This window comes from Gossypium arboreum, chromosome 10 (genome assembly GCF_025698485.1).
Source record: "Gossypium arboreum isolate Shixiya-1 chromosome 10, ASM2569848v2, whole genome shotgun sequence".
In the NCBI taxonomy this organism is placed as follows: Eukaryota; Viridiplantae; Streptophyta; class Magnoliopsida; order Malvales; family Malvaceae; genus Gossypium; species Gossypium arboreum.
In genome coordinates, this window is record NC_069079.1 from 115080882 (window position 1) to 115095697 (window position 14816).

The 14816-nt window shown below is 33.7% G+C and overlaps 1 non-coding gene and 1 pseudogene across 1 annotated transcript; one reads left to right on the top strand and one right to left on the bottom strand.

Annotated features, from left to right (window-relative positions):
- Positions 1 to 2612: 2612 nt before the first annotated feature.
- LOC108488027 (septin and tuftelin-interacting protein 1 homolog 1-like) lies at positions 2613 to 14140 on the bottom strand (annotated as a pseudogene).
- On the top strand, positions 10823 to 10929 carry LOC128283360 (small nucleolar RNA R71). The gene has a single exon (XR_008273702.1). It is a non-coding gene; the product is annotated as a small nucleolar RNA R71 (small nucleolar RNA).
- Positions 14141 to 14816: the final 676 nt, after the last annotated feature.

A 14816-nucleotide genomic window follows, 5' to 3' on the forward strand; every position in this document is an offset into this window, starting at 1 on the left:
GAGCACTTGTGGGCCAATTGTATTGAAAATTGGTAGGAAACTTCCATTAAAATTTATCCAACTTTCAAAATTTAGGGTTTCTCATTTTTATGCAAAATTTCCAATCCCTATTTTTAATACAATTTATGTACAATTTTAATTAAGTATACAAAAATATTAATATAAAAATATATATTAAATTAAATTATCCCTGTTTAAAAATTTAAAATAATTTAATTGAAAATTAGCATTTTAATTTTTTTTTTATAAAATTGGACTAACTTTGATAATAATTGAAACCAAATTATTGAAATGAGTTTAGCTTGTACAACCATGATTTGATTTAAACCATGATGACCTTTGAATGTGAACTTAATTTGAAAAAAAATATATATTCAAAGTTTCAAACTTATTATTCTATTTATTTTCATTTTCAATTTTTATTCATTAATATTTAATTAGAAAATTTTAAAAATAAAAATAATTAGTTCTAAAATTATTTTAACGATTATTAAATTAAAATATAAATTACATCACAAATATAAAATGTTTAGAAATGAAATCCTTTGGGATCACTAAAATCCCAAAATGTATGAAATATTTATATATAAGGTAAATTCATTTTTGATTATAAAAATATTTTTTAAAAAAAAAGTGGTTTGCAGATGTAACAATGATTTTGTTGCTTTTTTTTCAAAGAAGAAAATAAAATCAAATATTCTTTACAGAGGAAATAAATAAAAAGATTTCAAATTAAAGAATTTTATGAATCTATGAAGATTTTCTGCATTTTTTTATTGAACTTACAATTATTAAGGTTTTTACTTTTTATATTTCAGCCTTACTAATATACTCTTTTAGATAATTTCTTCCAAATAAAAAATATAATTGTAATCCATAGATAGGTTTGAAATTATAATAGTTTCAATACAAACAATCATTATATGCAATTAACTGAATAATTTATTCAAAGACGAATACAAGTGGTAGGCACGAGCATTGAGCTTCCCAAAAATGAAAAATCACTTTTTAGTCACTTTATAGTTAATGAAACTAAAAATTTATATATAGTAACCTTCCACTTCCAGCCTTTAAAATGAAAAGATTTTTATTTAATCAATTTAAAATTGGTGAAGCCCAAAATTTTATAATTCAATTTTGATTTTCGGATAAAATTATGGATTTACCCTAAACGAATTCAACAACTGACTTAACTCTAACTAACTAGAGCAAATTTAAAACAAAACTCATATTTACATAAGATGGTGTTATTTGTAATTTCAAAATTCTCAAAACTTCAACTTTATCACTAAGCCAAAACTTTAGTGGCAATTATGTTTAACTTTTTTTTTTTTATTTGAAACTTTGTATATGGATATATATCCACACGAATAGGGAATATCAACTTAATATTACGAGTAAACTATCAAAATAATTACTTTTGTTTATTTTATGTTACGTTGTAATCATTTATATTTGAAATGTTACATTTTAATCACTTACGTTAACGTGTTATAACATTTTAATCATTGAGCCATTAATTGTCATTAACAGTGTTAGTTAAATCATCATTTTATTAATGTTTTAATAATCAGATTGGCAATCAAACCGGTCTGAAAATTAATTTTTTTGGTTCAATCAATTTGATCATCAATCCAATAATAATTAAATATAGTTAAAAATTAATTAAAAAATTATAAAATCGATTCAACTAGTTCAACTGATAATTTTTATTCTAATTTTTGATTTTTTACTGATTCTAAATAGTACACTCAAAGGTCGGTTCAATCTGTACATATAAACCGATACATCAACCGATTTTCATTTCAATCAACCGATCAGATTCAAACAATACTACATTTCATTTTCAAATTTGTTATTGTATTTGTTTTATTCGATAACATATACAATTTTTTTTTTTTGTTTGTGTAAAGCAAATTCCAACTTAATTTATAATAAGACATAGAATGTTGCTTTCGGGGACCAAATAGATCAAGTTGGCTGTATAAAAAGAAAACAATGTTAGTGGTGGTCCAAAAATAAGTCTCCTTATAATCAAATGCCATTTTTTAAAATCAAAATTGAGATTTAATTAAGATTACAATATCGAGATGGTATTATAAGCATAAAGTTTCCAAATCTAAGCAAACAGTAAAATTTTGTTTAGTTTTGGATAAAGTACTCACAAAAATGAAATTGATAATTAATTAAAAATGTAAAAGAAAATACATCAAATTAATTGCTTAAAGATTTTCTTTGGTTGTGTGTAACCGGCTAAATTCAAATTAAATAAAATAGGTTGCAGTTCACTACAAGTACTTTAGGGCTGGTATCGCAACATCGAAAGTAATATACTCCTTTCCTCCTCGCTTGAGTTAGATGTCACGACAACAAAGGTTTTGGTGCAAACTTGGTGTTGCAACATCAAAGGCAGTCCACTGACTTCTTGACCTATTTGGATATCCTGCACACTTAATTGACACATTAGTATTCCTTTAAGTCTGGATTGGCCCGAAAGTTCATAAAAACACTTAAATTTGCTCATTTTATTGTCCGGGTACAAAAATGAAAAACTACCTAAAACTCAAAAACAATTCTCATTGCAACATCTTTTCTAATAAACTACCTAAAACTCAACGTCTCTTTGCAAGAGTATTAGAGTGCATTTTCATCAAATCATCAAGTGAGACCAGGGACCAGCCATTATCCTTTTGGGCAAAAACTTTCTGGTGAAGTGAATCAACTATTACACTTATGTTACCCAAGCCAATATCTGTTGACCATTATGCATCCTTCCAGGCTTGGCCTTGAATACTAACTCATGCTACTGTGCATAGGCCTCAACTACTGATGACGTCACGAACTAACTAAAATATAACAAAGGTAAGCGCACCTATTGAATGATAGTATAACTATAGTGAGTTGGGAATATTGTATCCACGAGGACTAAAAGTACTAGTAGTTACTATCTTTTTATTATTTAGCCGAATAAATTGAAGGGATTTATTTTAACCTAATCTTAACTAATCTAATTACTAAGACGAAACAGAGAATAAAGTAGGAAAATATTGAAGAAAACCGATGAGAAATGACAATACCCAGGAAAGAATCCACCTAGACTTCACTTATTATTCTAAACCTGAATTAAACGATTTATTCACTTGTCTTGACCCGTAGAAATCCCTAACTTATGTTAATATCTTTTTCGAAAATAAAAACAACTGACTCTAGGTTGATTAATTGAAATCTCTTTCTAATTAAAACCCCTATTGTCGTATTAACTCGATCTATGGATTCCCCTATTAAATTTGACTCTAATCCTGTAGATTTATGTCGTCCTATTTCTAGGATTGCATGTAACTCCACTCAATTATGCCAGATCTACTCTTAAACAGGGACTTTTGCTCTACTGAATAAGCACATCAATCATGAATTAATATCCTGAAAACATTAAAACATGAAGTAAGGACACATAAATGAGATCAATAACAAATATTTATCATATAATTCAGAAAAATCAAATAATAAGATCCGTATTAAGTTTCATCCTCCCTAGGTATCTAGGGAATTTAGTTCATACACTTAGGGGAAAACATCTCAAAATTAGGAAAATAACAAAACATAAAGAACCCAAAAACTTCGAGAGAAATTGAATGAAGATCTTTAGTCTTGAAGGAGATTTTACTTCTGAGTTGAATCCATTGGCATTCTTCGAGTCTTTTCTGCATTCTACTCTGCGTGTTTTCTTAAGTCCTCTTCTAGTGTGTATTTATAGACTTTAGAATGCTCAAAAACCCTAAAAATTGGCTTTTTTTGCGTGTTTGGGAAACAGGGAGCGATATCGACACTGGATGCCATATGGGCATATGGCCAGCCCGTGTGGATCACACAGGTATGTGATTAGCCTGTGTAGGAATGGTCTTGGTTGTGTGGATTCTTAAATCAACCCATTTTGTCCGTTTTTGGCCCGTTTTTCGCTCTTTTTGTTCCCCTATGCTCATCTAAGTATAGAAACATGAAATTAAAGGATTAGGATCATCAAATTCACTAAATTATATAATAAATCATCCAAAAACACGCTAAGCATGAGATTGAAATATGTTACTTTTATGGTTTATCAAATATTCCTACACTTAAGCGTTTGCTTGTCCTCAAGCAAAATCCTCAACTCACAATTAAAATTAAACTTTCTCAATTCATAATTCTCATCAATAATGTTTTATCATAATTCACAAATAATCACACATTGACAATTCAACTAAAAAAACACTAAATATTCAAACAATCCAAGTCACATATTTTTAAAGCATGAAAACATAGCTATTTCCCCTTATCTAAATAATTAACTTTAATTCAAAACCGAAAAGATTTGACATCCTCACTAAAGATTCACTCAAATCACTCAAAGTGTTTAAGGTTAAATTTAGTACTCAAAAGTCAAACATGAAAAGTTATTACCATAGACTTGCATGAAAATCAAATCTCCACCACTATAAAATGAGATGATACACAAATCAAAAGGTCTTTAAAGGGTTGTAATGGGTCTTGGGTTAAAGGTGTGGATAAAGGCTGAAAAAGAAGGTTAGAATTGAGATCGAATTGGTAAATTACCTAACTAGAAAATTAAACTAATACTGAATAATTACATCAATCAAAATCATTAAAGAAAAACATGAGCTTCTTCTCAGAATATGGAATTAACTACTTAAGCTCAAACCAAAGAACTAGTAATAATCGACATATATGTAATATATATAATTTTTTAATCAATGGATAATAAGAGAAAATTTAACAACTGAAACAAAAGAACGTGGTTAGGTAGCTAACCAAATCAAATCTCGACAAAAAAAGAGTCATTAAAACGGGAACAACGAATTAAAAATGAGTTATGGGTTAATATTAATGGGTGAATCAAGAAATGGTTTGTTAGGCTCAAAGGGGTTCACTAACGGTTAATTATGAAGGTAGGCTTATGGGTTAAGTGGGTTAAAACCTAGGTGCCTTTATCATCTCAGTATATCAAATCAAAGGTGTGATCTCGACATGTATAATCGAAGCAAGTTTTAGAATAACAAATTAATATTGACACGCTCCTAACCAATAATAAAGTGAGCAAGAAAAGTGTATGTTCTAAAGGCTCAAAATCTCACAAAAATTATGGTTTTTGATGTCAATCTTGCAAATTTCAAACTTCAAGGTAATACTTAAATTTAAGGAAACAACCTAACAAATTTTTAATTCTGAAAATAAACTTATCATGCTTGATTCTCTCATGTCTTAAAGTTTAAACAATCAATGCACAATTACCTATGAATTTAATCTAAAACACATTAATGATAATTACAAATCAATAAGAATTCATTCTAATAGTAATATGAGAAAATTACTTAAACACAAGGCATAATTCATGGATTTTCAAATAATCATATAAATAACCTCCCCACACTTAAGATGTACATTGTCCAAAATGTACAAAAATAGATTATCACAGTATAAATAGAATATCATAAGAGAATGAGAGAATTGAAACTGCCCTAAATATTGGATGAAATGCCCAAAATAGTGAAAAGCAGAATTGTAGATAAATGCTAAATGTAGAGCATGATTCTAAGCAACTGATAAGAAAATAAATACAAATATCGAAGAGGATTAAAGGATTAAAACTCGATTAGGAACAATTATTAGAAATAAAAATATAGTTCAAAATATAAAAACAAAATAAACATAAACATAAACATAAAAAATAAAAAAATAAAAAGAAAGACAAAAGGACTCAATGGTCCTCATCATCAGACTCATCAATGTCGTGAGCTGGTGGCACTAGAGGAGCAATATGGAGATGCTGACAGATTTGTTGCAAACTTGTATCAGTACTGTCAAACTGCTAAACGCAATACTGACGAAAGCTAGTGAACTCCTCGGAAGATACTCCTCGGAAGCTAGCAGTAGAATAAACAGGGCGGTGACTTGAAAGTGGAGGCTGTGGTGGATCTTCATGATAGGGAGGAACATCATCAGTGAAGTCCTTGAGGTCATTTTGAGCGTCAGAATGAAACAATCTGTACTGAGGAGGATTTACTCTTTGAGGGGACATCTGGCTGACTAGGGTGAGTGTGGAGGACTGCTCCAGTGTATCAAGAAGACCCAAGTGTGGAGTGAGGAGAGTCACATAAGGGCCTAAACAGATGGGGCCCCTCCTGTAGTGGTGGCCTGATGGCGGAAAGATAGCATGATGAAGTACGCCAAATCAATAATATAGAAGTGGGTCATGCTCTAGAGATAATAGGCGTCATGAGTGCTGACGACGCTGGTGCTCTCTCTCCATCTTGTCAAAGTGTGAGCGAGGAGTGCGTGGGTGTATCGTAAGGCCACAGAGAGAGAAGTCACCTTCGAGCGACTCGCGTCATATGGTGTCTGAAAATTGGTAAGATCGATCAAACAACACGAAAGTAAGCAATGGGTGTGCTAATGAAGCTGAAGAAATTCATCGGCGCTCATGAACTCCTCTATGTAAAGTCCTATAGCAGCACCAAACTCTGGGACACTCATATGTCGCACCAAACCACCGAGGCGAAAAGTGATGGTGCTAGGTCATCAGGGATTGTCATGACTTGCTAGACCGAAAATATAGCACAGAATTCAAGGTAAGCTTCGTGTAGGTGGGCTCGATGATGTCGAAGAACCTATCCCATTGAGCTGTGGTAATAATGGAGCACACATCATCAATGAGTCGACCGTGCTCTAACACAACCCAATCAATGCAGCGTCTTGGATTGAGTGGTTGTACACGATGAAGCTGGTATAGATCCTCCTGGAGGCCCGCTGCAAATCGAAGATAAGGATGGCAAGCCTTGGCGGATGCACTTGAGGAAGAAGTCGAGCCGGGACCCTTCTGCTTTTTTGAAGCAAGAACGATGATTTTTGCCTTGCCTCGTATGTTTGTCATAATGTGTCTACAAGTAAGAGACTTTAATAAATAAAATAATCACCAAATCTGCAAGAAAAAATATAAGTAATCCTAAATAATAAATTACTCCTAAAATAATATGGACAAAAACTCAAGCATGCCAAAACCATATAGTGAAACTGAGTATGAATCAAAGTGATCAAAGAAAGAATAATAAATAAAAGAAAAGAATCAGTACCAAAAAAGAATCATGACTAAAAGAAAAATTAGGGAATACTAAAAATATTAACAATAGTAACTAAGAATACTAAAATATATAGGAATTAACATAGACTAATCATATTTGATGGAAGAAGCGATGGCGAAATAAATAGATAAAGAAACAAATCTAATGCCAAGACAAATGACAAATAGTAATAGAAACAGTGAGCAAGTAATTTAATTAAAGAATATCAATAACTATTTAAAATATAACCAGAAAAGAACTAATACTTATTATAAACACTAACAATGAAGACTAGAAAATGATTATTTATTAATGATAATACTAATGATAATAATAAAGAAATAATATAACAAAAATAACAATAAAACAATATTAATAAAGAAATAATAAAACTAACACTAATTATAATAAATAAATAATTAATAAAATAAAGAAAAGAGAAGGGAAAAAATAGAAAAGGGATAACCGACGTCGATATGGCGGTGGTCGAAGGGTCTTGTGGTCGGTGGTGGAATAGGGGTCGTGCGGTTGGGCTGGGGCTCGTTGGGAGTTGATGAGAAGAGGGCGGCTAGATAGAGGAAAACTAGGGAGAATAAGGGAGGACCGATGGAGGGAAGGGAAGGTTCGTGTAGCTTGGGGAAGAAGGGGAAGAGATGATGGAGGGGGTGGTGTGGTCGGTTATTTGGGGTACTATTCAGTTAGATGAGGGAGAAGAAAGGGAGGAAAGAGAGGAGAAAGAGGAGTTGTGCGTATAGGTTGGGGATGGTGCGAAAGGAGATGGGAAGAGAGGTTGTGGCTTGGAAGTTGGGGCCGACGGAGAAGGAAGGTGGTGGCCGAAATAGGGTGACAAGAGCTTGCGGTGGCTAAGGTAAGGATGGGGAAAAAAAAGACAAAGAAGAAGAAAAAAAAAGGGTTAGGGTTTTTAATGGGTGACATGGTCGTGTGAGGCTTGTGTTGGGTGACACGGTTGTGTCACACGGCAGTGTGGCTCTGTTTTAGCCCGTGTCCGTTAAAAATTCAAGCCCAGTCTTCATACGGCCTCGGACACGCCTCTGTTTTAGCCCGTGTGCGTTAAAAACAAGCCCAGTCTTCACACAGCCTCGGACACGCCCGTGTGTTCAGGCCATGTGGTTTACACGGTCATGTCGCACGACCATGTGCAATCTCGTTCATTTCTCCCACGCCTATGCGACTTCCCACACGCTTGTATGGCCAGGCCATGTCTAGCACACGGCCATGTGTCTTACCCGTGTAACTCTCTGACTTATTTTAAAATTGAAAAATTTAGCTCCAGTTTTCACATGGCCTAGGACATGCCCGTGTGTCCAGACAGTGTGGTCCACACGACTGTGTCACACGCTTGTGCAGACTCTGTTAGGCTGTGTCTCTGTCGATTTTTGGAAAAATTAAGTCCCAGGATCCACACGGCCAAGGACATGCCTGTGTGTCAAGGCCGTGTGGGTTACATAGCCATGTCACTAGGTCGTGTAACTCATTGTCAATTTTTTCAAATTTTAAAAACTAAGTCAAATGAGTCACATGGTCAGAGACACTCCCATGCGTCCAGGCCGTGTGGATTTTTAAATTTTTTTTATTAATTAATTTTAAAAATATAATGAGATAAAATTAATAAATTAGCAATGTTAATGCTCGGGTTGCCTCTCGAAAAGCGCTTATTTAAAGTCCAAGCTTGACTTACCTCGTATTTGCATGGTTACAGTGGTTTGTGGAGTCGAGACTCCTCCTCCTCACTATCAATTCTATTATCAACACATGGTTTGAGCCGAGTAGTATTTACTTTAAAAGTGTCGAATTTAAAATGATTTACCTCGACTGTGCCGTATGAAAAAACATTCAGTACTGTGAAAGAAGTTGCTCAGTTTGGAGTAAGCTCTGAATCAGCAATTTGAGGATATGTTTCATCAAGTAGTACCTTATCCCCAACTTTAATTTGGTGTGTTCTATCCTTATACTCGTCATAACTTTGTTTCGGTTCTACATCGTGTATTTTTTGTTTCTCCTTGACATGCGTCCGTCATTCGTCTAGTTCATCGATCTGAAGCCTTCGTTCTTTATTAGTCATTCTGTTTTTATCACTTGAGCTAGACCAGGGCTCTATCATCTTTTTTTGAGGAATTTCCTGCAAAGAAGGTTGAGTTGCAAGGTTACTCACATAAAAAAAATAGTAATATCATCTCGATCACTAGATATCCTAACAAAATCACGAGCTTGGAGTTTAATCGTGTCATCACCGAGACAAAGTATTAACTCATTTTTACCTACATCTATGATAGTTCTAGTAGTTGCTAAAAAGCGTCATTCTAAAACTAAAGTTACGTCACTGTCCTCATTCATGTCTAAAACAACAAAGTCAACTGGAAATATAAATATATCAATCTTTACAAGCACATCTTCAACAATACCCTTAGGAAATCTAATAGTTTTATCTGCCAATTGAATGCTCATCCTAGTTTTTTTGGGTTTCTCAAGACCTAGTTGTTTAAACATTTTATAGGGCATGACATTAATACTCGCCCCTAAATCAGCTAAAGTATTGTTAACATTTAAACTACCAATTACACAAGGAATAGTGAAACTCCCTAGATCTTTCAATTTGTTGGGTAGTTTAGTTTGCAAAATGGCTGAGCAAACTGCATTGAGCTTCACGTGCGACGAATCATCTAACTTCCGCTTGTTTGCTAAAAGCTCCTTTAAAATTTTTACAGAATTGGGCATCTGCGAAAGAGCTTTAATATACGGTAAGTTAATATGTAATTTTTTCAAAAGTTTAAGGAATTTACCAAATTGTTCATTGGTGTGGTCTTTCTTAGTCGCATTGGGATATGAAACTCGAGGTTTATACACTTTATCGATCAATTCTCGCCTATTTTGGCTTACCTCAACCTTACCTTTACTTAACACACTTTCTTTCTTTGGTTCCGGTTCAGGTTCAACTAACATTTCTTCATCTCTCACAGTAATTGCATGAAGCTGCTCCCTTGGGTTAGTTTCAGTATTACTCGGTAAGCTACCTTCTGGTCTTTTTGAAATCAACTTAGCCAGCTAACGCATTTGATTCTCGAGCCCTTGAATCGATGCTTGTTGAATTTTAAGTGCTGTCTCAGTGTTTTGAAAAAGAGTTTCTGACATTGAAATAAACTTTGTCAACATCTCTTCAAGGTTCAGTTTTTTATCCTGCTGGTAAGGTGGTTGAAAGCCTGGAGGGGGTTGTGGTCTCTGATTTCCTTGACTACCCAAAGAGAAGTTGGGATGGTTCCTCCAACCTACATTGTAAGTATCACTATAGAGATTATTCTAAGGTCTAGAATTATTACCTATATAGTTAACTTTTTCGTCTTCTGTGCTAGGGTTGTAAGATCGACTTTTTGGATAGTTTCTTCATCCATTTGCATCATATTACATCACCGAATGTACGTGTGTAGAACCATATAAACCATCAATCCTTTTATTCAAAAGTTCTACCTGATTTGATAACATGGTGACAACATCATGTTAAAAACACCAGTTATTTTCATGGCTTTGTCATCATGACTTGCCACTGATAATTATTTAGTGACATTTCTTCTATAAACTCATAAGCCTCTAAAAATGTTTTATTATTCAAGGTTCCACTAGCGGATGCATCGATCAATTGCCTAGTTGAGGGGTTCAAACCATTGTAAAAAGTTTGGAACTATAGCCATAGAGGTAACCCATGGTGAAGGCACCTTTTCAATAAATCCTTATATCTCTCTCATGCATCATATAGGGTTTCCAAATCCATCTGTACGAAGTAAGAGATATCATTCCTCAGCTTGGCTGTCTTAGCCGGTGGAAAATACTTTAACAAAAATTTCTCGGTTATTTGTTCCCATATAGTGATAGAACCTCGTGGTAGGGAGTTTAACCACTGTTTAGCCTAATTCCATAATGAGAATGGAAACAACCGAAGGCGAATAGCATCATCAGAAATGCCATTAATTTTAAAAGTGTCGTAGAATTCCAAGAAATTAGCTAAATAAGTATTTGGGTCTTCTCTTGCAAACCATCAAACTGAACAAACTGTTGAATCATTTGAATAATGTTAGGTTTCAGTTTAAAATGATTGGCAACAATAGCAGGTCTAACAATACTCAATTCAGCCCCAATTAAATTCGGCTTGGCGTAATCATACATAGTACGAGGAGCAGGATTCAGATTTACAGGATTTGCAGCAACCACATGAGGTAGCTGATTATTAAGATTTTCTGCCAGCTCCTTAGTATTAATAACAATATCCTATTGCTCTTCTATTGTACTTTGTCGACTTTGTCTCACTTCTCTATGGTCTTTGTGACCTGTACTTTCGATCTCACTATCGAATACTAGAGGTCCTGATGGGTTTCTTTTAGTCATAAACTAAAGGAACTTGCTAGAAGCTAATAAAAGAAAAGTTAGTAATTTAAAATAAAAAAAATAAAATGCAATAAAAATAAAAATGGCTAAAATAATAAAAATTAAGTGTTCCTAATATTTTAATCCCTGGTAACGGTGCCAAAAACTTGATAACGTCATGAACTAACTAAAATACGACAAAGGCAAGCGTACTTATCGAATGGTAGTATAGCTATAGTGAGTCGAGAATATCGTATCAACGAGGACTAAAGATACTAGTAGTTACTATCTTTTTATTATTTAGCCGAATAAATTGAAGGGATTTATTTTAACCTAATCTTAACTAATCTAATTACTAAGACGAAACAGAGAATAAAGTAGAAAATATTGAAGAAAACCGATGAGAGATGACAATACCCAGGAAAGAATCCACCTAGACTTCATTTATTCTTCTAAATTTGAATTAAACGATTTATTCACTTGTCTTGATCTGTAGAAATCCCTAATTTATGTTAATATGTTTTTCGAAAATAAAAATAACAGACTTTAGGTTGATTAATTGAAATCTCTTTCTAATTAAAACCCCTATTGTCGCATTAACTCGATCTATGGATTCCCCTATTAGATTTGACTTTAATCCTGTAGATTTATGTCATCCTATTTTTAGGATTGCATGCAACTCCACTCAATTATTCCAGATCTACTTTTAAACAAGGACTTTTGCTCCACTGAATAAGCACATCAATCATGAATTAATATCCTGAAAACATTAAAACATGAAGTAAGAACACATAATTGAGATCAAGAACAAATATTTATCATGTAATTCAGAAAAATCAAATAATAAGATCTGTATTAGATTTCATCCTCCCTAGGTATCTAGGGAATTTAGTTCATTCTCTTAGGGGAAACATCTCAAAATTAGGAAAATAACAAAACATAAAGAACCCAAAAACTTTGAGAGAAATTAAATGGAGATCTTCAGTCTTGAAGGAGATCCTACTTCTGAGTTGAATCTATTGGCGTTCTTCGAGTCTTTTCTGTGTTCTACTCTACGTGTCCTCTTAGGTCCTCTTCTAGTGTGTATTTATAGAATTTAGAATGCTTAAAAACCTTAAAAATTGGCTTTTTTTGCATGTTTGGGAAACAGGGAGCGATATTGACACTGGATGCCATATGGGCATGTGGCCAGCCCATGTGGATCACACAGGCGTGTGGTTAGCCTGTGTGGGAATGGTCTTGGTCGTTTGGATTCTAAAATCAGCCCATTTTGTCCGTTTTTGGCCCATTTTTCGCTCTTTTTATTCCCCTATGCTCACCTAAGTATAGAAACATGAAATTAAAGGATTAGGAGCATCAAATTCACTAAATTATATAATAAATCATCCAAAAACACACTAAGCATGGGATTGAAATATGTTACTTTTATGGTTTATCAATTACCTTTCTTCAAAATCATCTCAGGAATACCATTCATTGGGGCTGCAGCTGGCTGTTGTACATGTGTGTCTGCTCTCTGCTGAGCCTCAAACTACCTCTGCTCACACACCTTAAAGATATGTAACATTCTCTCTCAAACTAGGCTGCACTACTGGTACATGTTCAGCAGCGTGAGCCATCATCTTAAGACTACAGTGAAGTTGATTATAGATGCTTTCATCAGCTAAAAGCTCCTGTGGCAGAAGTCCCTTTCAACCCATGTACCAATTTTTTATCTCCTCAAAGTTGGGTTTTGAACACAACCAATGATACAAAACCTGCAGCCACTTTACAAAGAAAAATTTCTCCATCAAATCAGCCATGAGATGAATGGGAATTGCAAAGGCCCAAGACGAAACCCAATAAAACTGGTCAAGCTTCTAATCTGCAGGGTTTATTTGGAACTCCAGCAGAGCAATCTGCAACTTGGGGACTATATACTGGCGCATAAGTTGTTCCCAACTCACTGAATCAAATTCAATCTTCCATGGTGATAGTATAGCATAAGCAGATGGATCACTTGGGTGCCAAGCATCAAGAACATCACTCAACTTCATACGTATGGTTTGATACAAACCCTCCAACTTTGGCCCCAACTTTGGCAACCATGGATGAACCCAGACATGGATTGGAACAGTTTCCTTACAGGGATTCCATAAGTAAACTTTTCTTGACAATTTCTGCATTACCACAGTATCCAATATAGTTTGAAGAATAGGTGAAGGAAGCAACTTTTCCCATGATTCCAAAAATCCAAGCATTGGTTTAGGGTTCTTAGGCTCCCATGTGTTTATGCCAGATATCTTTATAGCTAGTAAAACAACTTCCTAGATCAACTAACAATATGGTGTTGTTGTATCCTCCCAAATGTCATAACTACCTTCTATTTGAAATAAATCCTTCCATGCTGATATCCCCTTCATCTTGTAAGTTGGATTCACAAGAGGATCCCAACCCTGAAACATTCTTATAAACAGAGGCAAAGCTAATGAACATGCAATGCAGGACAAGTTAGACAATCTATAATCATCAACATAATTTTTCTGCAAATCCCTAAAACTATTTGCAAGGGACTCCAAGGTCAATTTACCAGACAAGTTCTCTTCCTCAATCTTCTAAGTATCAAGCTCTGCCAAGTCAAAAATTAACTTCAAGTTACGCTGCAACTCGGGCATTGGTTAAAAAATTTTAAAATAACATGGATGAGCCTAAAATATACTTGGGTTAGTTTCTTGCAAATATTACCAGATTTGGACAAAAATTTAGGCTCATATTTTGAGTCGAGCTGAGCTTGGGCAAACGTAAAGTATGTTAATATCATGTTTAGGCCCGACCCGGCCTAACCCATGAGCACCTATATAAAGAATATATAAAAATATTAAATGTGTATATATGATACACAAACATAAAGGTGTTCATGGGTCAAGTCTAGATTGAACTTAAGCATGATATTAACACGCTTTATGATTTCCCAAGCCTAATCTGATCCAAAAAATGAGTTTTAAATTTTACTCAAGCTCGCTTATATTTGTAAATGGCTAGCCCAAGCCCATTTTTATGCCACCCATATTATTATTTTTAAAAAAATATATATTTATATTTATTTTAGTATACTATTTACAAATTTTATATATTTTATGGTTTTATATATAGTCATATTAATTTTTTAATGTTTACATTATAGTAGCATTAAATATCACTATAGATTTAATTTTTATGTGTTATAAATTACATAATATAAGACATTACAAGTTTAAAAATTAGGTTGGACCAAGTTTGAGCCTTGGAAATTAAATTCAAGAAAACTTATCAAACAATGGAAAATAGTTTACGAGAAGCATCCAAACACCA